The 24573-nt window shown below is 46.3% G+C and overlaps 1 protein-coding gene across 7 annotated transcripts in view; it reads left to right on the top strand.

The window, feature by feature from the left end:
• LOC102929426 (rho GTPase-activating protein 7) overlaps positions 1–24573 on the top strand; it is a 193028-nt gene that overhangs the window by 89880 nt on the left and 78575 nt on the right. Inside the window, exons 1-2 of one of the 7 annotated variants that reach the window (XM_043521047.1) lie at positions 15351–15473; positions 20243–20321. The exons of 4 other annotated variants lie outside the window; for them this stretch is intronic. The gene's annotated coding sequence lies outside the window, so the exon portion shown is untranslated. Of the gene's footprint in view, positions 1–15326; positions 15474–16113; positions 16219–20242; positions 20322–24573 lie in introns of those variants that run through there. 2 more of the 7 variants (XM_043521045.1, XM_043521046.1) reach the window with 2 other exon arrangements.

The raw sequence follows: 24573 nt of genomic DNA, 5'->3' as shown, positions 1-24573 counted from the left end.
TAGACTCAGAACCTACCCCATTTACACTGATGTTTACTATGTTAGTCACCAAATCACTGCTAACTTTTTTGCTGAAAACTGAAACAAAAAAAACATTTAACACTTCAGCAATTGCTGCATTTTCTGTTATTGTCTTTCTCTCCTCATTAAGTAAGGGGCCTACCCTGCTCTTAGTCTTTCTCTTGCTTCTAATGGAAGATGCCAGACTGGCAGGTTTGCAGATATAAGTGCTCTGGAAGAACCAATAGGAGGGATGAGATGTCAGCCAGGTCTCCCTGGCCTATTAGCTTCTGGACCCCTCTGTTGACTGTCAGCAAAGACAAAACACCACATCACCTGTGGGTGATCACTAAGGTGCCATAAGGACTCCTCATTGTTTTTTGCTGATACAGACTAACACGGCTACCTCTCTGAAATTTTTGACAAAGTGATCACTCTATATCTGACTTCTCCATCCTCATTCTCAAAGGAAATTTGCACAACACTTTCAAAAGGAAAGCCTGGGAGCTTAAATTCATAACTTTGCTAGACACTAAAAATCATGGACTGAGCAGAGACACTGGATTTATGCTTTATGACAACAACCTATAATCCACTAACTTCTGCCCCCTCTTCCCCCTCCCCCCTCCATGACTGGAGAAGTGTTAATGGGCCACTTCAGCTTGAATGGTCCCTTGAAATATGTTAACTACTTATGCTAAACAATCTGTTCCACCTTGTATTTAGTTGTGACGCTCTGAGGGCTTGGCTACACTTGCGAGTTACAGCGCAATAAAGGAGCCCCAGGTGCACTAGCTCACTACCCGTCCACACTGGCAAGGCACGTAGAGCACTCTGACTCTGTGGCTAGAGAGCTCCTGGTACTCCACCTCGGCGAGTGGAATAACGTTTTGTGCACCGCCGCTGGAGCGCTGCGGCGCCAGTGTGGACGCCCTGGTCTGTTAGTGCGCTCTGATCAGCCTCCAGAAGTGTCCCACAATGCCTGTTGTCTCCACTCTGGTCATCACTTTGAACTCTACTGCCCTGCCCTCAGGTGACCAACCATCAGACCCGCCCTTTAAATTCTCTGGGAATTTTGAAAATCCCCTTCCTGTTTGCTCAGCCAGGTGTGGAGTGCTCTCAGCAAATCTTTCCAGGTGACCATGCCTCCACGCACCAGGCGAGACCCAGTATGGAGCAATGGTGAGGTGCTGGACCTCATCAGTGTTTCGGGGGAGGAAGCTCTCCAGTCCCAGCTGTGCTCCAGCCGTAGGAATTATGATACCTTCGGGCAGATATCAAGGGACATGATGGAAAGGGGCCATGACCGGGACACACTGCAATGCAGGGTTAAAGTGAAGGAGATGCGGAATGCCTACCACAAAGGCCGCAAGGCAAACAGTCACTCCGGTGCTGCCCCTGCAACCGGCCGTTTCTACAAAGAGCTGGATGCGATACTTGGGGGCAACCCCACCTCCACTCCGAGTACCACCATGGACACTTCAGAGCCCAGTTCAACAAGGCGGGAGGGGGAGGAGGAGGAGGAGGAGGAGCAAAGCGGGAGCGAGAGTTCTAAGGTGGAGGAAGACACCCCGGAATCCCTAGATGCATGCAGCCAGGAGCTGTTCTCAAGCCAGGAGGAAGGTAGCCTGGTGCGGCGGCCGGTGCTTGGGGAAGTACAAACGCCAGAGGAGGTTCCCGGTAAGCGGCTGTTATTTTGGGAAGGAAGTTATTTGGTGAGGGCTCTTGGGGCGAGGAGGGTTCGGGCTGCATGCATACCTAGATGCGGAATAGGGCGTTGATGTGCTCTCTCACATCATGGTAATTGGCCTCAGTGATCTCTTCAAAGGTCTCATCCAGAACTTGGGCAATGCGCTTGGGCAGGTTTCTCGGGAGAGCCCTGTGGTCCTTGTCCCAGTCAGGCTAACTTGTCCATGCCACTTGTGCCTTGAGGGGCGGGGGGACCATTGCTGCACACAGGCAAGCTGCATATGGGCCAGCGCAGAAGCCGCATTGCAGTAGAAGACCCTCCCTTGCTTCCCAGGTCACCCTCAGCAGTGAGGTATCTTCCAGGAAGAACTCCTGTGGAAAATGTGGGGACAGTGTTCAGTATAGGGGCCCCCTGCCACTGTTGGCTCTCCCCCAGGCACAGAAACCCAGAGGACAGTACAATCGTGAAACAATCAGTCACGCTTCACCCTGTGCTTACTCACGATTTTGGGGCTCCTGTGGGTTATGTGCACTCGCTTTGGGATGGGCAAATTATGCTATTGTGTAGACTGTGCTTGCCCTTAAGTAGGGGGGACTCATTGCTCTGTCTGGTGTGAACAATGCTGCCTCTGTTAAGTGTTGCATTTTGCCTTTACAGATGCAACCTTGAGATCTCAACCGTCCGTGTTATCACCGGCCGAAAGACTCCAAAGAATCAGAAAGAGGCCACATAGAAACAAGGAAGACACGTTCCATGAAGTAATGCAGCATTCAAGTAATGAAAATTGAAAAGTGCAGGAGTGGCGGGAGAGTGAAAGAAGGATCCTCCAGCAGAATGAGGAGCGCCAGCACAAAAGCGCAGTGCTCCGGCAGCAAAGCACGGATCGGATGATAAGCATAATGGAGCGCCAAGCGGACACTATCCAGGCACTCGTAGCCATGCAGGCAGAGCACTACGATGCCTGCCCGCCCCTGCAGCCTTTGTCCCAAAACTCTTTCCCTTGTGCCCCCATGTCACCTCCAACCCACTTACCCCAACATCCGGGTTCTTACCGCCACCAGCTGCCTCCAACACCTGTAGCTTCACCACCCAGCCCTGAAAACTACAACACTTATCCACTGCACTCAACCCCCATCACCATGCAGTATAGCCATCCTGAAGTGCAGCACTCATTGCACAGCACTCCAGACAGGAAGGCTGAGTATGACAACAGGACATACGCAAATCTGTGATTGTACCGTTCCCCACTCCACCCCCTTGCCCTTTCTGTTTCCCAAGCAGTTGTGTTTCTTTTCAATAAATGAATTTTCTTTTCAATAAATGGATATTTTGGCTTTGAAAATATTCTTTATTATTGCATAAAGTAAAAGATACCTTAGCCCAGGAAAGAAAGAGGCACTGCAAGTCAGCGTAGCAAACACAGATTCCTACTAACATTGGAACCACTGCACTTCACTCCCGTGCAGGGCACCAGACATTACTGATGGCTTTCAGCCTCAAATTGCTCCCTCAAGACATCCCTAATTCTTGCAGCCTCGCACTGGGCCCCTCTAATAGCCCTGCTCTCTGGCTGTTCAAATTCAGCCTCCAGGTGTTGAATCTCCAAGTTCCATGGCTGAGTGAATCGTTCACCCTTCCCTTCACAAATGTTATGGAGGGTACAGCACACAGATATAATGGCAGGGATGTTGTCATCAGCCAGGTCCAGCTTCCCATACAGAGAATGCCAGCGGCCCTTTAAACTGCCAAAAGCACCCTCCACGGTCATTCTGCACTGGCTCAGCCTGTTGTTGAAGCATTCCTTGCTGCTGTCAAGGCTCCCTCTGTAGGGTTTCATGAGCCACGGCATTAAAGGGTAAGAGGGGTCTCCAAGGATCGCAATAGGCATTTCAACTTCCCCTATGGTGATCTTCTGGTCTGGGAAAAAAGTCCTGGCTTGCAGCTTCCTGAACAGGCGAGTGTTCTGAAAGATGCATGCGTCATGCACCTTTCCGGTTAATGTCAATGAAACGCCCACCGTGATCCACAAGTGCCTGGCGAACCACAGAGAAATACCCCTTCCGATTAATGTACTCGGATGCTAGGTGGGCTGGTGCCAGAACTGGAATATGTGTGCCAGTTAGGGAAACCATCTGTGCAAAGCCATCCACAATGTCATGCACGTTACCCAGAGTCACAGTTCTTCTGAGCAGGATGCGATTAATGGCCCTGCAAACTTGCATCAACAAGATTCCACCGGTTGACTTTTCCACTCCAAACTGGTTAGCGACCCATCGGTAGCTCTCTGGAGTTGCCAGCTTCCAGATTTCAATAGCCACCCGCTTCTCCACCATCAGGGCAGCTCTCAATCTCATGTCCTTGCACCGCAGGGTGGGGGCGAGCTTCTCACACCGTCCCATGAAAGTGGCTTTTCTCATCCAGAAGTTCTGCAGCCACTGCTCGTCGTCCCAGACTTGCATGACGATGTGATCCCACCACTCAGTGCTTGTTTCCTAAAAGCGGTGTTCCACGGTGGTGAGCATGTCCATGGATGCCACAAGCAAACTCATGTCAGATGCGTTACTGGAGTCGATATCATCGGAGCCCTCACTGTCACTTTGGATCATAAGGAATAACTCCACTGCCAAACGTGACGTGCTGGCGAGACTCGTCAGCATACTCCTCAGCAGTTTGGGCTCCATTGCCGCAGACTAAAAGGGAAGACAGAGCACGCAGTACAGAAAACGTTGAAAGATGGTGCCAAATGTGGACGAAAGCACAGGGATTGCTGGGATGCGAACTGATACATCACGGGGCTTTGGGACAGGACCTAGAATGCCCCGCACCCCCTGCCCCCTTCCCACAAGCCACAGTGCCAGAATGGGAAAAGATGCTCTGTGAGATAGCTGCCCATGATGCTCCGCTCCCAATGCCGCTGCAAGTGCCGCAAATGTGGCCATGCCAGTGCGCTTGCAGCTGTCAGTGTGGACAGACCGCAGCGCTTTCTCTATTGCGCTCTCCAAAGGTGGGTTTAACTCAAAGCGCTCTACATCTGCAAGTGTAGCCATGCCCTGAGTACACTTTCCAGACCTGAAGAAGAGCTCTGTGTAGGCTTGAAAGCTCTGTGTAAGCTTTAAAGTTTGTCTCTCTAAAGTTGGTCCAGTAAAATATATTACCTCACTTACCTTGTCTCTCTAATATCCTGGGACCAACACAGCTACAACAACAATGCAAAAATGTCAGCAAAGGTGTCAGTTGGTATCACTTGTTATGGTACTTTGTGAAATGTGGATACTTGCTGTCTTTAGACTGGATTGAGACCATCAAATTCCTCTCACCCAAGCCACCAAAGAGCCATCAGAATGTCATTAACTCCCATCCAGAGCTAGTGACTTTTACTGTCAGCCTGAAGGGTCTACACCTCCTCACTAATACCATGTGCTATTCGGTCCCTTTACATTGGGACAGATTTTGATACCTTTACACACCTGAGTAGTAACTTCCTTTTCTAGGTATCCCACTAACTTCATTGGGACTATGTGAGCATTAGGGTACTACTCATGGTGAGTATGGGTTGCAGAAACTGGACTTTTTAGATTTCCAAATGTCTCTGGAACAGTCACTGCCGCTGTTACAGTGTGAACTCTCAGGAAGACTGACTACCAGCACACACTTTGGATGGCTGTGTGCTTAGCAGTTACCTATAAGGATTCCAGACACAAAGAGTCCTTTCAAGTTTGCATGTGGTGGGCAATATGTCTTCAGAATCTCTGCCATCAAAGAATAAACCGATGAAGCTATTTTTGCCTCACAAACCACATTTTTTGGAAGAGTGAATTTTTCTTTAAATACTCCTGTTTTTCACAAGTCCAGTGCAGACATGCCATTCCCATGCCTTTTCTACATCCATTTAAGCATGTGTAATACATCATGGAGAAAGTCAATATGTCAGTGAGGAGGTCTTTTTGAAAAGCTCCACCAAGTTAAGAAAAACATTACTAAAAAGACTGTGGTTTTCAAAAACTTCTTTAAAAGAAAAAAAGTTCACTTTTAATTTAAATCCTCCTTCTTCATAACAGATTTAGCTTGTGTGGTCACCACCTATCTAATTTCCTAGATAGAGCCTCCAACATCATGTGGAATACAGTATGTCTAATAATAACATAATATAGGACTTTACATGTTCAAAGCATTCTACAGCTTCAACTAATTAATCTACTAATTATAGATGCAGGAGAGTAGTTTGAAGCAGATGGGAAGAGAAATCTCAGGGATTTTCCTTGAGCCATTTTCAAACCTGACAGTCAATTTAAACAAGGGGAACTTTATATTTGGGTAAATTATAATGACGGTTTGCATTCTGAATGTCAGGCATCATGTTACAAATACATTGTGGATCCCATTCTCTTTGTAGCAGACAGATGAATGAGGTAGAACTAAAGCACCATGGCACTATTTAAGCATTACCACGTGAATTTTCTTGACCTAAAACACAGTCAGTTTGGTTGGCGGGGATGGCCATTTTCACAGCACTAATCCAGAATACATGTAAATCCACTTACGCTCAGTGGAAGGTAACTCACAGTTGGCTGTTCAGAATTAATAGAAGGAATCTTCCAAAATATTTCTTTCTCCATCTTTGGATTTGGGTGTATCCTTCCAGTCCCATCCAGCCACAACAGCCATGACAAAATGTATTTTAATTAGTTCTGTCTCTGTTTCTCTTGTTCATTGAATGTAGTGCTGGTAAAAGGTGCTGGACTGAGCACCCTGGAGAGGTAGAGTGGTCTAGTGGTTAGAGTGCTAGCCTGTATCTTATGAGATCTGAGTTCAGTTCACTGCTTTGCCACAGATTTCCTGTGTGACCTTAGACAAATCACTTAGTCTCCTGTGCCTGTCCCCCAGGTGTAAAATAGGAATAATACTGCCCTCCTTCACCGGGGGTGGGGGCGGCAGAATTGCTTTAATGACTGTAAGGCACATGGGGGGATTATATAAATATCTAGGAGAGAGATTTTGTGTTGTATTTTGTTTAGAAATGTAGGTAATTAAAAAGGGGAGTGAAAAACACTGAAACTAAATGAAAAACAAAAAAAATCAGTTTCAATTTGAATCAGACAATTTTTTTAAATTATTGAGTTCAGCCCCCAAACCAAAAACTCAGTTATTCACTCAGTTTTACCCACAATCAATGCTACATATTCTTGAGCACCATCTATTGGTACCTTATAATATGACTGACTAACTACATATAGGCCTGGTCTACACTGGGGGTGGGGATCGATCTAAGATACGCAACTTCAGCTACGAGAATAGCGTAGCTGAAGTCGACGTATCTTAGATCACTTAGCATCACTTACTTCATGTCTTCGCGGCGCGGGATCGACGGCCACTGCTCCCCCGTCGACTCCGCTTCCGCCTCTTGCAGTGGTGGAGTTCCGGAGTCGACGGCAGAGCGATCGGGGATCGATTTATTGCGTCTACACTAGACGAGATAAATCGATCCCCAATAGATCGATCACTATCCGCCGATCTGGCGGGTAGTGTAAACGTGGCCATAGAGAGACAAAGTGGGTGAGGTAATATCTTTTATTGGACCAACCTTTGCTGGTGTGAGACACAAGCTTTCAAGCTTACACAGAGCTCTTCTTCAGGTCTGGGAAACTAATGCAGTGTCAGTTTCCCAGACTTGAAGAAGAGCTCTGTGTAGCTCAAAAGCTTATCTCTCACATCAAACAGAATTGGGTCCAATAAAAGATATTACCTCACCCAGCTTGTGTCTCTAATATCCTGGGACCAACATGCCTACAACAACAATGCATATTTACATATATACAGATATAAAGCGCTCTTGTAACACCTGGGACCTACATTCTAGTTCTTGAAACCAGGACTGGTCCTAATTCTTAGACTGGTCCTAATTCACATGCTCAGAATCTGATGTGCAGCATAAGAGAGAGACATGGTCACTGCAGATCCCTTCTTCTGCTAACCAGCCTAAGGTTATACATAAATGCTTCTCTATATGAATGAAGAAAACAAAATGAAAAGCAGATAGACAAAGAGAAATCAGATAGGTAAATCAGTGAATCATGCTGATAGGTTTTTACAGAACTTTCAAGTCAACCCAAGCAGTTAACAGTGAATGAATAATGTTAGTTCTGCCCAAAGCATAAAATTGCTGCCAAAAGGGGAAGTAGTGAAGCCTTATTCCATCTGATGATGAAAGTGACATGCATGGGAGAGTGACATTTTCTAACAGTTTATTTCTATAGATGGCTAATAAGGACTTAGAACAGAAAACTCATTGCAAAGTGCTGACATTAGGGGAGGGCTAATTTTCTGTGCTTGTCACCAGCCCAAATTCATTCTCCAGCGTGACTTCCCCCAGCAATACCAAACTACTGGAAGACCTGCAAGCCAGTCTATTTATTGTTTCCTGTGGATGTGATTTCCAGGGGCATAGGACTTCCTAATGAAAGGGCAGAAAAACTGTAGGATTGGTATTGGCAGCTGGCAGTGAGATAGATTTCTGATGTTTTCACTGTAGTGCCTAACATAAATGGTTTCTAAGAGAAACACACGCATATGCACAGATGTATCTAGGGGCCTGATTCGCCTTTCACTTATGATGGCTTTACCCATTTGTTATTCCACTGACTTCAGTGGCATTACTGCTGATTTATGCCAGTGTAAGAGCAGAATCAGGACCCTGGTAATTAAAACTCAGCAAGTATTTTAAACAATAAATTAAACAACTCCCGAGCTGGAATAATTCTCATTGCAACTACTGGGAAAGTGAAGAAAGGGTAAAGAGGACCTTGGTGACACGTAGAGCCAATATATTTCACAGTAAAAACGAATGACCAAAAACTGTGTTCTCCCCTCAGAAATGGGTAGAAAAGGAGCTGACTAACAACTTGCTCAAAGGTTTCAGAGTAACAGCCGTGTTAGTCTGTATTCGCAAAAAGAAAAGGAGTACTTGTGGCATCTTAGAGACTAACCAATTTATTTGAGCATACTGTGGAAAGTGTAGAAGATCTTTTTATACACACAAAGCATGAAAAAATACCTCCCCCCACCCCACTCTCCTGCTGGTAATAGCTTATCTAAAGTGATCACTCTCCTTACAATGTATATGATAATCAAGTTGGCCAATCAACTTGCTGAAATAAACTGGTGTCCTACCAGAAACAGGGCCTGATCTAAATTGTATTGAATCAATGGGAGTCTTTCAATTGATTTCAGGGGCTTTGGATCATTCCCATACTGACTCTCCCTTTATTTCATGGTTTGGAATTCCAAACCACCTGAGTTAAACTCAGGAATCTCTCTATACAGGCTCAGATGCTGATGGCAATTTGTAAGCCATCAAGCCCAAATAAATGACAGTGACTTGGGAATATGTAGTGGGTAAATATTAAGGGCTCTTTTAATAAGGATGTTGATCTCTATCTAATGGAGCCACTGAACATTTCAACTCAGGCTGCGCCCAACAGTTGGGGCATGTAAAGTACAACCTGTGCAAAATCCAAACTGCTTCCAAAACCACAACACAAACGTAAACTGTCTATTATAAAGAGGAATAGAACACATGACATCCACCTTTTGGCATGTTGTGGATTCACTCCAGCACCTGGCACCTAAGTAACATTCCGAAGAAGAGGGCACAGAATGTTCAGGGAGAAGAATTCAGGTTTTTTCTTGTTTAGATGTTTTCAAACAACACTTGAACGTTAGTGGAAGAATGACTAAAGTAACCATTCAGATTAGGAAACAGAAAATTGCCTTTACCAGAAATATCACTGGAATATTTGACCTAAAGGGTAGATTGTGAAAAGCAGATCTGAAAAGCTTGTTGGTAAGTGCATTGTAGCACATCGTCATGTTGATAGTTGTTAGTGGCAGCATGGATATATGATCCAAGTTACTTTGTCTACACTACCAAGTTTTGTCGACAAAACTTATGTCGACACCCAAATGTGGACAAAACAACATCGCCAAAGGGTGTTCACACTTGCTCCCTCTGTCCACAGATCATGTCCACATTGTGGGCACCATCATCGACAGTGTGAGCAATGCACCGTGGATATGTATCCCACAGTGCAGTGTTGTGGCAAGGTGGAGCTGATCGCTGCGCATCTAGGGAGGATTCCCTCCGAGTTCTGCCACAGCCTCCTCAGCTGCCCGGAGCGGCATCATGAGTAGCTCTGTGAGCACTCTGTGCTGAGGAATGTCAAAGCAGCCCAGCGATATCTCCTCCTCGCTCCTAGTGCAGGGCAGAATAGGAGCATTCCAATGATTTGCTCTTTGTTCCCCAAACGGAGCAGCACACTCAGCTGTCAGATCAGGAGTGGGCTGCATCCGGCCCACAAGCCATTTTAATCAGGCCCTCAATCTCCTGCTGGGAAGCGGGGTCTGGGGCTTGCCCCGCTCTGGCGCTCCAGCCAGGGAGCGGGGGTGGGGGCCACTCTTTGTGGCTCCTGGAAGCAGCAGCATGTCCCCACTCTGGCTCCTACATGTAGGGATAGCCAGGGGGCTCCACACACTGCCCCCACTCTACGTGCCGCCCCTGCAGCTCCCATTGGCCAGGAACCATGGCCAATGGGAGCTGTGGGGGCAGTGCATGTGGATGGGGCAGTGCGCAGCAGAGCTGCTTGGCCATGCCTCCACATAGGAGCTGGAGGAGGGACATGCCACTGCTTCCGGGAGCTGCTTGAGGTAAGTGTCGCTTGGAGCCTACACCCCTGAGCCACCCCCCCATACCCCAAACCCCTGCCCCAGCCCTGATCCCCCTCCCACCCTCTGAACCCATCAGTCCCAGCCTGGAGCACCCTCCTACATCCCAAACCCCTCATCCCCAGCCCCACCCCAGAGCCTGCACCCCCAACCGGAGCCCTCATCCCCCCCGCCCCAGCCGGGAGCCCCCTCTGGCCCCACCCCGGAGACCGCACCCCCAGTCAGAGCCCTCACCCTCTCCTGCACCCCAACCCCAATTTCATGAGCATTCATGGCCCGCCATACAATTTCTATACCCAGAAGTGGCCCTCAGCTACTTCCCGCAGCTTTGAAAGGGGAGGGGCAAATGCCTGCAGGGCATCAGAGATCAAAACACTGAGGAGAGCGATCAGGGCAGGCATTGTGGGAAACTGGCAGAAGCCACTTCTGTCGACAAAACAAACAGCAGTGTCTACACTGGCTCTTTGTCGACAATAAAGGGAGGAGAAAACAAAAAAAATCTCTCGTAGGGGTGGTATTTTTTTGTTGCCAAGACCAGCCATTTTTCCTGACAAAAGTCGCATTGCAGTTTGTACACTCTCACTGTTTTGTCGCCAAAAGGTAGTTTTTGGTGACAAAACTTGGTAGTGTAGACAAAGCCTTAGTATCTTTCATCTGAGGATCTCAGAGCACATTACTAACATTAAGTTAGACTCACAACATGCCCTCCATGTGGAGAAGTGGACAGAAAGTGGGGAAAACTGTGGTACAGAGCAGTCAAAATATTTACCCAAAAGCTAGTCAACAGGAGATCTGGAGAGAAAACTCAGAGGCCAAATTCACTGCTGAGGTTATGCCTGGTTACAGCTGGAATGAAATTAGCTCTTGAGATCTAAGCTCAACCCTGCTCTTGATTTACTGTATCATCCTCAGCAAATCACTCAATTTCCCTGTGCCCCTTTTTGTACATATGCTAAGTGAGTATAATGCTGATTGAAGTCAATTCAGTTGATCCTGTTTGGATCAGTAATAAATAGGGGCTCTAGGCACTGCTGATGGCTCAGTCACTGATTCACTGTGTCCTTGGGTATATCACTTAAAGTACCTGCATATCTATTATACATATGATACTATTTCATGGAGTTGTACTCACTTATGCCACGGATCAGTTTAGGTGGAGGAGTCCTGGTTCCCAGACTCCTACTTTATAGCCCACACTGCCTACTTCTTAGTGTTTCCAAGCAGAGACAGCCTCCAGGCAATAGTCTGTATCTTTGCTAAAGTCTGTATCTTTGAGGAATAGGGTAAAAATTTAAATAACCTTAGTGACTTAGGAGCCTAAATACCATTAAAATCCAGTGATCTTCAATGGAACTGAAGCCCCTTAAATCATTTAGGGACTTTTGGGAATTTTACCCTAGCTCTAGCCCTAGAGTCGGAGAGAGGTCCTGCAAACCAAATTTAGGCTGCTAGGTAAGACATTGAAGTTCAGGACCTCTATGGTAGTATTCTCCAAAAGGCTTCCAGTTCCACACACAGGGCTAGTTAGATAGGCAGAACTACAGAATCTCAATGCATGGATGAGATGGTGGTGTTGAGAGGAGGGATTTAGGTTTATTAGGCACTGGGGAATCTTTTGGGAAAGGAGGAGCCTATGTAGGAAGAATGGGCTTCACCTAAACGAAAATGGAACAAGATTGCTGGCATATAAAATTAAAAATGTCTTCGAGGAGTTTTTTAAACTAAGGGGGAAGCTGACATGTGTGAAGGAGCACACAGTTTGGACAGAGACATTGCTCTAGGGGAGGGTTTATTAAAGGAGATACTCTATCCTAGTAACAAAGAGAGGCTAGAAGTTGATAAAGTACAGGTAGGTGCTGAAGAGAAACAGTCAAACAAAAAAGAATCCCATTCAATTACATCATATGAAGGACAGACAACTAAATATTGACAAATGTTATAAGTACTTCTATACAAATGCTAGAAGTCTAAATACTAAGATGGGTGAACTTGAGTGCATGGTATTAAATGAGGATATTGATACGATCGGCATCACAGAAACTTGGTGGAACGATGACAATCAATGGGATACAGTAATACCACGGTACACATTATACAGGAACAACAGAGTTGGTCATGCTAGTAGGGAAGTGGCACTATATGTGAAAGAAAGCAGAGTCAAATATAGTAAAAATCTTAAATGAATCAAACTGTACCATAGAATCTATGGATAGAAAGCACCTTAGAAATACAAGGTATTGCCACAACTATATTAGACACTACAAATACTCCAGCTTCTACAAAGCCTCAAAACAATGAGCCACTGATGTCCCAGGTGAAGTGAATGGGGAAAAAGAGGCACCAAAATGAAGCTATTTGATCTCAGTCAGTCTTTATTTTTCCTTTTCATTGCATTTTTAATGAGACAAATAATGTTAGATTACAGCTACAGTCTGTCACCCCGGGTATGTTACCCAGCTGTAACAAGAATCTCTGCTGAAATGCTTTATAAAAAAGTTTCACGAACATGAAATAAAAATATCTGGTACATACTAAACATTCATTCTGACTCATGTTATTCTTTAACATTTAAGGTCAAACAATCCTAATAAGAGCAATAAAGATAAGTGGTACTCAGAATCAGCTGCAACATGGGACCAAATCTCTCTTGGAAGGCCTTTCCATTTTGGTTTTCAAGATAGTCCACAGCTCCCAGTAAGTAGGTTTTTCACCATGAATAATGCAAACTTTGGGCCAAATTCTGCACCCCATCACACTAGTGTAAATCTGGGATAAAGCTCCAGTCTTGCTGAGATTTACACACACATTTAATTTTAAACATGGTGAGCTCAATGGGGCACCTGTATGTCTTAGCAGGATCACAGTCTGTGTCTGTGGAATGGACTTCAACTGTCTCCACTGGAGTTACACTGGATTTTGGATCGTGTAGCTGAGATCAGAATGTGGCTCAGTGCATGCTGCTACCTCTATGACCCCAGAGATTAAAACCAAGAGGGATTTTTTTCTAGTAAATTGGTCATTTCAAAAATTCTTTCATTTTTTTCCTGGTGCCTTAAAATATGTCTCTCGCAGCTGCCAAAGAAAACACCTATTAGGTTTCGTAACAAGTTTATTCTACTGTTGAACTGATACTTCAACCTGCACAGCTAAAGTAGCTGTTATTTATTGCAGCTGATGAGCTGGGTTTATCTCCAGTGTTAAATCACAAATTCCTATATTTAGCATTTCCTCAACTTATGTCCTTATCTGGTTTAGTTCACTCCCTAAAGCCTATGCCCTTATGATTCAAGTGAGATTAGCCTATACTTAAGGTATGATCCGAGCATGCTGGAAAGGGGATCTTATCATAATGTGACATTTAAATTCTATTGACTTGGCATGAGAGAATGTTAAAAATGTACTTAAAAGAAGATCAGAGGATTGGCAGCAGGATACAGCCATTTACTTTAAGGTCACTGCTTTGAATCTAGCCCATGCCGGAAGTTTGTCTTATCTGCCAAATGTTTTGATGGCTGATATGAACTGAGCTGTGGCTTCAGTCCTGTTGCTAGTGGACTGGTGTGTCACCATCACAAATAGCACTGTGACAATTGGCACCCTTTGGGCTAATTCTCCTCCCACAGAATGTAAGCCACTAGAAGTGAAATCAGTTTGTCTATTTTTCATATCCCCAGGTGGGAGAATCTCTGTCTGATTGTTTGCAATCTCAGCACAAGAAGTACCTATATGTGCTTGGCTCCAGTATTTATATGCGTGTATATATACAGTCAAGATTTTCAGATGTGACTAGTGATTTTTGGGTGCTAAACATGAGCAAACTTAAAGGGGCCTGATTTTCAGAAGGTGCATGCTCAGCAAAATCACTGAAAATCACTAGCCAATCAGAGAGTAGGTATAAAATCTGAATGAACCTATTATCCATTCCAGGTGCTCCCTCCAGTGTAAGGCTGAGGCATGTTGTCAGGAACATGTCTTGCTTATGCTGTATCTAATTTGTGGATAAATAGAAGGTTTCATACTGACAATCTGACCCCTGGACATGAAAACTATATTCACTTTATAAAATATTTAGATTTATGTTAAGTGCTTAAAACACTCTGTCTTTTGCTTGGAGATCACATGGTATTTCTGGTGTGTAGGCTGAGGAGCTGTCCCTATACTCTTTCTCCCAACACTGAGAACTGGGAAAGCCCAAAGAGCCTCCTCCTCCTGAGACGGGAGATGCTGCTGCATTGCTATGCAGCTCTTGGCTTAACCCCTCCACATTCATTCTCTGCTAGCAAGATGGGGAAGGGAGAGCAAAACTAGAATTGTCTGGAAAGTACAGGAACTGCTGCTGTGCTGTACTCCCAGCAAAGCCACTGCATAGCAGGTTTAGGAGGGATAGCCATTTTTCCACTGTCTTGTCTGGGGCCAGCAGGTCAATTTTTTCTTTCCTGTGCTCCAGGGTTTGAGATCCCTGGCACAGCTCTTTCAAGGCTATCTGAGCAGCTGATTTAACCTTGAGACCTTTGTGGATGAGCAAGTCTATGTATAATTACACAAAAAAGCAATGTTAAAAGACTGTAGGTTGCAAAGTAAAACCCTCAAAAAGTTAGGAAATGCCAGATTTATGGTCGCAAAAACCTAGGTTTGTTTATTTATGTATTTATTTTAAAGAAAACAGTAAAAACAAGTTCTGTTATGTGCAACTGTACATCCCCTGCCCAAAACACACATCACCAGTAGGGTCTGAACCCTCATGTCTAGCACTGTAGTATAGACGGCTACTACTTGAGCTCTAGCACTAACAGCACCAGCAAGTAGCAGGAGAAGGCTATTATCTCAGAGCAATAAGGGTTGCTGGGTCTAGGATATGGTATGAGGGTAGCACAGCTGAACCTGGCTCTCTCTCTTCCCCACACCCAGAGTTGGGGGAGGTCCTGCCCCAGGTGTTGTCCCAGAGAGGGGATTGGCTGCTAGCACTACATGCTGGAGAGTGGTTGCTGGGAGTCTGTACTGTCTCTTTCTCTCCTGGCCTGAGATCTGAGGGAGTTCCTGCCCTATGTGGTGCCCCCTGCTCAAGGTGAGACAAAGGGGGGTTTAATGGGTCACTAAAGCCATGTGCTGAGTCTGTTGGTGAGCAGGGAGAGGAGCCTCGCCTGCCTCTTTCCCCAGCACGTGTCCTGCCAACACCCCCAAGTTCCTAGTGGAGCAAGTGCTGCTGCTTTGGCAGTGGCCTCAGAGTGTTCAGTGATTTTGGCAGGCTGTCAGAATTTCCCTGAGGAATGCAAGTTGGAGAAGGGAATTAGTGATTTTAAACTGTTTCTATCTCAGCTAATTCTACGTAAAATTTCATGGGACAAAGAAAAGGCATTGCTGTAGCCCAAGGGGATTCCAGCTACCCCATATCAAAGGCTTGCTGCAAACAATAGAGGTTTGACAATTACTCATAGAAAAGTTTGCAAGAATGCTTTATAGTGGAAAGTATCAGGCAACCTTCATATACCAGCTCTCCCAGAATATCTGTGAGACTTCTTCCAATATCCAAGAGCATTTCAACCAGAAGCAAATAGCTTTTGGGAGGGGCGGGAGTTTAAATCTATTCCTTCCTGGGAATCAATGAGAAGCTTTGCTGGACATACTCAGCATGAGCACTGTGACTTTAAAATATAATTGTTGGTGCTTCCCCCCCATCCCTCCTCCATGAACCAAGATGGAGCTTAATGCTGTAGATGAAGATGTAGCCACGTACAGTCTTCCTCCTAAGGTTCAGTTTATCAGGAACTGGCCTATTACTAGGAACCTTTTGTGGAACACATCACCCTAAGGTAATTACTTTTGGGACTGAGTGCTCCATTATAAGCAACTCCCCTTTCCCTATTAAGTAATTAGAGACCTATTTCTAATCCCTTAAATATATTATACTTGACTAGGGCTGTGGTCATGCAAGTGTTAAGGAAAAAATCTCAGTGAGGTTATTCATGTAGTGAACATCATGGAGATATGTATTTTAAATGTCAGAAGTCATGGGCATTGTCAGTAGCCCCAAATAACTTTTGCTTTTGGTGTACTTGCAAGAATAGGGCATGGAATATGAAATGAATAGTTTTGCACTGAAGAATTGACTTGCTTCGAGAGTCTAGAAATCCCAGAGCCTACTCTGGTAACTCAAGCAACCTGACTCCAGGTTTAAAAAGTTTCAAATTCAAAAATAGAGAAGACTTGGGAGCAGTGATAATGCTTGACCTTTGTGATCAAGGCTATTGGAATATTGTAGGAAAGAATATGAAATTTCCCTGGTGAAGGTCTGGTCTCTTCCTAAGGATTTATTTCATCACATTGCAATAGTTTTATGTACTGGCTCAATTCTTCATATTGCTGTGGTGTTACTGTCTCTGTAAGTGCATGAGAGATGCACTGAGGTAAAATCAACTTAGCAAAGCAACAGCTGTACATTATCAGGCAGCAGAGTGGGATACCTAAGCTTAGAGCTGGGTATTCTGTCTTCCACTCTTCATCTCATTAAGAGACTGGGCCCTGAAAAGTCATATGGCTGTTTGCAAGGCATGTTGACTCCATAGCACTCTTTTACCTGATGATTTATGTAGTGGCTGGTCCAGAAAAGAACTGCGTGCCCTACCCTGGAGATAGGTGAGGGTCCATGTGGTGGTTACTATGGGGAAGAGAGAAGGTGTGGGGAAGGGCTAAGGAGTTCAGGGCATAGAGAGCCCCAGCCTCTGTGCAGCCAGAGGGAGGGATGGGAAAGCCCCCCTTCGGCAGGACAGGGGAGCCAGAGTTCACGTGGGAAAAGAGGAAAGGACTATACAGTATTAAGACAATGGCTAAATTCTACCCCTAGTTTTACCTGTGCAGTCAATGTGGGTTGTTCTGGTGTAACTAAGAGTGGAATTTGGCCCTGTGTATTAAAGTGCCTGGTTTCTAGCTGAAAGTTTATCTTGTAGTCTGATTTTCAACACCTGCCGCTCATTCAGGACTAGCTTGCTTTCCTTAATGACAGCCTTTTATATGGGTTCACTTAGGTTCTGACAAGGACACCTCATTTAGATTGCATATAAGTCCTTTTGCATCTGCCAACTCACCATGCTGGGTAAAGAGGTTAGGAATGCATCAGTTTATATTGTCAGCCATGGGTGACGGGGCTCAGTTATAGGCCCCCTGTGTGGGGGTTGGGTTTTGGCTTTCCCTCTCCCCACCTGGGGCAGCAGGGCTCAGGAGGGCTTAGGCTTCAATCTCCCCTCCTGGGGTCGTGTAGTACAGGTGCGGGCAAACTTTTTGCCCTGAGGGCCATATCGGGTTTCTGAAATTGTATGGAGAGCCGGTTAGGGAAGGCTGTGCCTCCCCAAACAGCCAGTGGCCTGGCCCCCGACACCTATCCGATTCCCCCCTGCTTCTTGCCCCCGGGACCCCAGCCCTATCCACCCCTCCCTGTCCCCTGATTGCCCCCCGCTGCCCCATCCAATCCCTCCTCTCCTTCCTGACTTCCCCCCGGGACCCCTGCCCCCATTCAACCCCCCTGTTCCCCGCTCTCTGACCGTCCCGACCCTTATCCACACCCCTGACCACCACCCCGAGCTCCCCTGCCCCCTATCCAACCTCCCCTGCCCCCTTACCATGCTAACCGAAGCACCGGTGGCTGGCGGCACTACTGGCACCACCCAGAGCACTAGGACAAGCAGCCATGCCGCCCGGCTGGAGCCAGTCACGCCACCGCGCAGCACAGAGCACCGGGTCAGGCTGCGGCTCTGCAGCTGCACTGCTCGGTAAGAGCTCGCAGCCCCGCCGCCCAGAGCATTGCACCCGCGGTGCAGTGAGCTGAGGCTGCGGGGGAGGGGGAACAGCAAGGGAGGGGCCAGGGGTGAGCCTCCCGGGCCAGGAGTTCAGGAGCCGGGCAGGAGGGTCCCGGAGGCCGGATGTGGCCCATGGGCCGTAGTTTGCCCACCTCTGGTGTAGTAATTTTGAGAACCCCTGTTCTACATGAAAGCTTACATGTAGCAGGAACTAGCCAATTGTTTTGTGACTCTAAAACTGTGCAGCCATCAACTCTCCGGTATGTCTCTTTTCAGTATTTACCACGGTAGGCATGACCCACGTGCCTCCTGGGTGTGGTGCTCTGTCCCATCTAGTGGCACCGAGACTGCTTAACAGAGAGAGAGAACATGAGTCTGCTCTACAGCTTTAGCTAAGGGCCAGTTGGCTTTTAGCTCATGCAGTAGAGCAGTGGTTCTCAAACTTTTGTACTAGTGACCCCTTTCACACAGCAAGCCTCTGAGTGTGATGCCCCTTATGTATTAAAAACTCTTTTTTTTTTTATATTTAACACTATTATAAATTCTGGAGTGAAGCGTGGTTTGGGGTGGAGGCTGACAGCTCGCAACCCCCCATGTAATAACCTTGTGACCCCCTAAGGGGTCAAAACCCCCAGTTTCGGAACCCTTGCAATAGAGGCTCATGCACTAAGCTCCAGAGGACTCAGGTTCGATCCCACCCGCTGACCACCGGGGTCTGTCGGCGTTACAAGTGGGGGCTTGTCTGGGATTTCATCTGGGAAGTCTCTGAAGCTTGGGATGTGCTTTCTCAGCTAGGGGAAGTATGTAACTCTCACACCTCCTGGGTGTGGTGGTGTGTCCCATGTAGTAGCACTGAGACCACTTAGAGAGATAAAATGAGTCTGCTCTACAACCTCAGCTAGCAGGCAGTTGGCTTTTAACTCATGCAGTAGACCAGGGATGGGCAAACTTTTTGGCCCGAGGGCACATTGGCGTTGTGCAACTGTATGGAGGGCCGGGTAGGGAAGGCTGTGCCTCCCCAAACAGGCTGCCCCCTTCGGAACCTCCGACCCATCCAACACCCCCCCCCCCCCCGCTCCTTGTCCCCTGACTGTCCCCCCCGGAACCCCCCACCCCTTCCTGTCTCCTGACTGCCCCGACCCCTATCTACACCCCTGCCCCCGACAGGCTCCCCGGGACTCCCACGCCTATCCAAGCTCCCCTGTCCCCTGACCGTCCCCCTGGACTCCCTGCCCCTTATGCAACCCCCGCTTCCTGCCCCCTTACCATGCTGCTTAGAGCAGCAGGAGCTCGCTGCCCGGCCCCACACTGCCGTGCTGCCTGGCAGGAGCGGTGGGCCAGAGCACTGGTGGCCAGGCGAACTGAGGCTGTGGGGGAGGGGCTGGGGACTAGCCTCCCGGCCAGGAGCTCAGGGACTGGGCAGAATGGTCCCGCGGGCCGTAGTTTGGCCACCTCTGCAGCAAAGGCTCATGCACTAAGCTCCAGAGGTCCCAGGTTCAAGCCTGCCTGCTGACGACGACTGGGGTCTGTCGGTGTTACATAGGCACCCACCAAATTTCAAAACGCAGTCTGATTTTTTTTAAACAAGGCAAGGAAAACCCCCAAATCACAGAACTCATGGGTGTGAAGCTGTGATAGGTTTTCAGCTGAACATAATAAGGTTCCTTGTACTACTGTAGACCCTTTCATTCAAGGATTTCTTGGTGCTTCACAAAAGTCAGTTAAGTCTCTCCTCATGCCTCTGAAGAAGGTAGTTATTATTCCTCCCCTATTTTACAGAAATCAAGAAACAGAGGCTGACTTACCAAGTATTCACAGTGAGATAGTAGCAAGAGCAGAGACTAAAACTATTGATGTGTGCAGACCTGTGCTCTAACCGCTAGGCTCAAGTCCCTTACATGTAGCTGTTGTGTGTGTGTCAGATCTCTTAGCCCGCAGACTGGGACAAGTTTAAGCATAGGAAACTTAAGAACAGATTGTTTTATTTTTTTTAAATCACTCTTTTAATTTCACTTTTGCTGTTGCTTGTCAAAACTCTGAGCAGGAGCCACTGAGGTATCTGTTTGCACACTGAGGAAGACAGCACTGTAGCAGTTCGCGTTGGAAAGGCTGTCACAACCAAGGTGAATTGGAAACTTATTTCAGTGCAACGTTAGAGCAATATCTGCAGAATTTAAGCTCATTAATTTGCAAAGCAAAATGTCCTACTTGCCCATGGTAAAGTAGCAAGAGGATTTTTCAAGCTTTGTCTAAAGGTGAGGAGCAATGGCAGGATGTAAAGAGGGGAAATTCTCCGGGGACGGGGTGGTTCTCAGGGTAGTTTTCCAGCTGTTGCCAGTCTGGGCTGGCTGGATGGCTCATGTGACTGCAAATAGGGGAAAGGTTGGTACTGGATTCACATGCCACTGGATGGACATGTGACTAGCGGGGGAGGAGAGAGAGGTGTAAGGGTGATATGACTGGTCATGTGCAAACTCCGCCAGCTTTCCAGCCTCTACCTTCGTCACACGGTTCCCCATGGATTTCTACCAGAGTTGTCTTGGCTCTTACTGTGTCTACTCCACACTACAGGAAAGAGCATGAGAAAAGGGCTTTACAAAATATTCCTAGTGGTTGCTGAGATTTACTCCATGGTTTGCTGTGTTTTGTCGTCTTAGGTGTTTTGTGGCATTTCCTGTGTCCCGACAGCTGTCCAGCTCCCGCTGTCCTGAGCTTAGGTGACAGGCTGCATCCTGCAGACCTTTGAGATTGGAGGCACAGTAGCCCCCTATTGACAAATCTTAGGATCTAGAATGTGAGAGTGTGAACTCACATCACCTGATGGTGTTTTCTCAGCCCCTGCCAAATGACACAACTGTGTGTTTTATGCAGTTTTTTCTGAGCAGACACAGACTGGATCTGATATCCTTGCTCCAGTCCTGTCCTCCCGCAACCCCCTCCCATCTCTGCAGCAGTTGAGATCCCCATCCACGCTTGCGTCCCTCTCTCGTTCATAAACCCAAATACAAGTATGCACTAGTAGTGCATAGTGTAGCCGCTGGGCCACTTGTCCTAGCAGTGCAAGTCTGCTCCTTGTTCTGGACAGTCAGTTTCCTTTTAAAGAGCTTTCTGTGCCTTGTGCCATTGCAAAATCCAGACACACAGTCTCCTGACCCAGAGAGAATTTCAAAGGGACCTGCTCTCTTCGAAACATTGTCCTCCTGTTCTGACTTTTTAAAATATTTGTCATAACTTTGTCTTCCGATGCTTTGTCCACCCACTTGCTGGCAAAGGAATTCACTTCCTCAAAGGGACACCTCCCTTTCGTGACCACTGCTGTGCGGCAGTCAGTGAGTCTAAAGAAAGCTGAATTCCTCTGCACTTCAGGAAATAAACTTGTGAAACCTTTGAACTTCCTGAGTTTGGGGAATATGTTTACACATTTTTATTTTAAAGTCTGTCTTCCCAAGAGCGTGAGAGATGGCAGTGTAGTTCAGAGGACAGGACCTGATGCTGGGAGGTGGCAGAGAAGGAGCTTGCTAAAATGACACTGGTCAAAAATTCTTTTGACACATCCATCTCAGTCAAAATACTTACCAAGTATGGTCACAAGGACTTACACAGCACTTATGCAACTTTCCTACCACTTCTTTATACATGAGGCTATGACTACAGTGCATTAACTTGACAAGGGCAAGAGAGTACTACAGTGGGTGTGTGTAAGAGCCAACTTTGCATTTCTGGAAGGAATTCAACTGCTGTGCGGAAAAACCCTTTGCATCACATGCTACATAAGGCATTTCTGCAGAGACCAATGCCTAGCATTGATAGACAGTCTGGTCCAGCGAAGAGATCACTAAAGTGTAATTTGGGAGACCTGAGTTCTAATCCTGGCTCTTCCGGTGACCTGCTGTGTGGCCTTGTGCTAGTTATTTCACCTCTGTGCCTGTTTCCAGTGTCACGCTTTGCCCCTCTGCTCTACTTGGAATGTAAGGGGGCTGTGGCTGTCTAGCACAATGGGACTCCAGTCTCTAGTGAGGCCTCTATATGCTACCATAATGCAAATAATTAATAGACTCTGATATCAGTCACCATAGGACAATTATTGTGCCCATAGTGTGCTATGGTCCGTCAATGCATACAGCAAGACAAGCCCCTGCCCTGAAGAGCTTGCATATTTGATATGATTTATAAGAATATAATGGCACTTATCCCTCTGGGATTCCTTATTTGACTTTCCCCAGTACATATACAATGTTTTTTCTCAAAAATAGGAATGTTTGGAGAACTTATCTGAAGCTCTGAGCAGAATAAACCTGAGTCTCTCTTTTTTCATTAGAAGCGAAGGACTGGAAGGGAACCAATTGCGGCACAATTGTCCCTTGACCTAGTTATGTCAAGGATGTGTGGACATGACCTACCTAGTCAATAATTGGACTAAAGCTGCAAGTCCTGGGCTTTAGCCCAGCTAGAGAGCACAGATTAAAAATTCTGGTCTGCCCCATCCACAGTACAATTTGCAGCGGTGTTGTAAACAGGCGATGGAACCCCCCTGTTCCAAACTGGAGTCACATGGAGCATACACACAAATTCAACTATCTTCTCTATGTGGACAATTCACAGATTTGTGTCCCTGCTCCAGCCTGTCCAAATTAATAATGTCAGCCTGTGTCTCTGACATCTTCCCCGTGGATGCCTAGCTGGCAACTCAAGCTCAACATGGCTAAAACAGAGATCCTACTTTTTTCCTCCCCAAGCTCTCCCCACGGCCTCCTTTCTTGATCACTATGGACAATGCCATCATCCTGCATGTCAATCAGTCCAGTAACTGGGTGTCATCTTCAACTCAGACCTCACCCTGAATGTGTGGACATAGAGAATATTTAAGTCTTGCAGAATCTTCTGCATAACTTCTCTAAGATATGACTTTTCCTAGTTATCCACACAGCTAAAACTCTCGTCCATTCTCTCATCTTGATTACTGCAGCATCCTTCTCTCTGGCCTTGACAATCTTACTCTATCCATGTCCATTCAGTATGCTGCTGAAAAGATAATTTTTTCTAGCCAGTTGCTTTAACCCTGTCACTCCTTTCTTTGCATCTTTCCACTGGCTCCTCCTTCTCTATTGCATAAGAAATAAGTTATTTGTCTTCACTTTTAATGCCCTTCGTGGTCAAGCCCTGCCCCACCTATTTTCTCTCATTCAGAACTGAAAGGCCAGATTTTACATCTGATCAGCCCACAGCATCAGCCTCATTAACCTCTTATTCAATTCTCATGCTGCCCCTCATGCTTGGGAGAAGCTGCCCATAAATATCTGCAAAAATAACTCATTATCATACTTAAAACTTTACTTTGCCATGAAGCCTACCAAAAAACTTGCCCCTTGCCTGTGGCACTTGCTCCTCCTCTTTGTACCAAATAGCTCCAATGTATTGACCATGTGATTGTGGTGGGGATATGGTAAGTGGGGAGCATTTTTCAGTGTCTTCTTTAGGCCTCGTTACTTTTGCTTAAGGGCAACTGATGGAGCTGTAGTAAGGCTGATGGAGTTGTTGTAACAACTCCATTTTATAAAGCTACTGAGGATACTTGTACACGTAGATAGGTAGAAGTCCGTCCATTTGTTATATAAATTGCAATAAATAATGTGGAGACTGCCTTCTAAATGTAAACATACACATTAACATCATTTAAACTCCTATCTGAGTTAAGAAAAAAGCAACAAAAGTGAACAGGGGCATGAATGGGCTGACTTTTTTGGAAAATTAATGTGGATAGCTGGACTAAAAGGCTTCTACTGCTGGGGAGAAGCTCTTGGGGGCAGGAGCTGAGTCTTTGTTCTGCATTTGTACAGCACCTAGCACCATGAGGTCCTGGTCAATGACTGGTTAATGCCAAAGTGCTACCACAATTCAAGTGGTTATAACACAACTATTTCCAGTATTAATAGTGTGTAAGCACCCTGGTGAGAAAGGAATTGTTCAGGGTGCCTGAACAGGAATAATGAGGAGTAGTAACATAGCCAAGGACAAAAGGTATTCAGGATATTGAGGTACAACATACACGTTAATTAAAGTTGTAACACAGGGCTTCCTTGCCTGTAAAATATTTAGCTTAGCCAAATTAGGCCCTAGGATCTAGGATAAGTTAGCATAAGCAAGTTAATAATAAACCTGCTGAGCTTGTATCTCTGTTTGTGATATGCTGATGTTTTGAAAATAATTGCTGCATGTGGTTAATAGTATCTACCAGAGATTAGTAGACACGACGGCTGTTGGTAGCTGGGGTGGAACGTCAGAGACTTCCTTAAGGTTACTGTGGTGATAAGGTGATGTAAATGGTAATGAGTTGGCCTGTAAAAAACAGGATATCCCAAAAGTCGTGAGACGTGA

The sequence above is a fragment of the Chelonia mydas genome, chromosome 8 (assembly GCF_015237465.2).
Source record: "Chelonia mydas isolate rCheMyd1 chromosome 8, rCheMyd1.pri.v2, whole genome shotgun sequence".
Classification (NCBI taxonomy): domain Eukaryota; kingdom Metazoa; phylum Chordata; order Testudines; family Cheloniidae; genus Chelonia; species Chelonia mydas.
This window is presented reverse-complemented; position numbering and strand designations above follow the sequence as displayed.